At 35.0% G+C, this 1,085-nt stretch overlaps 1 pseudogene; it reads left to right on the top strand.

The window, feature by feature from the left end:
- The first annotated feature begins 751 nt into the window (after positions 1-751).
- Positions 752-1,085, top strand: part of LOC120079679 — a 1,656-nt pseudogene continuing 1,322 nt past the window's right edge.

Here is a 1,085-nt window from a genome sequence, read left to right as displayed (position 1 = left end):
TATCCCTAACTAAAAAAGTGTCATCAGATACGAAATTTCGAATGCCGACAAAATCATCAACAGTACTGTAACTAGAATTGTAACTATCACTATGACTAGGAATGTTTTTATTCATATTATTTATAATTGTCCTTCACTTTCAATAGGACCAAGACTATTGATTTGAAGACCTATTGATCTAACAACTGATTGCAGAGTTGATCATTTGGACCTTTCAATCATAGATGTGGATCTCGGACCTATGAATGGGGATATTTTCGAAACTCACATAGAAAAAAGGAAGTGAGTTAGACAAAAAGAGAAAAAACTTGGACAAAAAAAACAGTAACTTGGACAAAAAGAAAACAAAGTGACTTAGACAAATCTATTTTATCGATAACCTCAGACCAATCAATCGAATATTGATTAATACGTAATCGATCGAACACTACTTTGAAAATAAAAATGGCTCTTTGCTCAGAAATGAAATGTTCCTGGAAATACAGCATCCCACTTTTTTTTACTACCCAAGGCTTCGATACATTTCAAAATCAGAAATTTCTACCGGAGCAGGTGCCATACGAGAACAATTAGCCAATCTGGATTTGCGACTTATTATAGATTATTCGTTGGTAGAATGGAAAGAATTAGGTGAAGAAGGACCCGCGGGTAATGAATGGGAAGTCGAAAGTTGGAAGAAGAAAGGATTTTTGGTTAGAATTATGGAATTAGCTAAGCATTTATTACTCGAACAAATATAGAACCCGAATAGATGGTTTTATGTCTATTACCCGTTCTTCCTCCCGAGCTGAGACCGATCATTCAGATAGATAGGGTAAACTAATGAGCTCAAATATTAATGAACTCTATAAGAAGAGTTATCTATCAGAATAATACTCTTATTGATCTATTAACAACAAGTAGAATCTACTCAGGAGAAATTAGTAATGTGTCAGGAGAAAATCGGTACAAGAAGCCGTGGATACACTTCTTATGATAATGAATCCACGGAAAATAATGAGGGAGGCCATAATATGATTTACAAGTCGTTTTCCGATGTAATGAAGCAAAGAGGGAAGATTTCGGAGACTCTGCTTGGCAAACGG

This window comes from Benincasa hispida, chromosome 1, assembly GCF_009727055.1.
Source record: "Benincasa hispida cultivar B227 chromosome 1, ASM972705v1, whole genome shotgun sequence".
NCBI lineage: Eukaryota > Viridiplantae > Streptophyta > Magnoliopsida > Cucurbitales > Cucurbitaceae > Benincasa > Benincasa hispida.
This window is presented reverse-complemented; position numbering and strand designations above follow the sequence as displayed.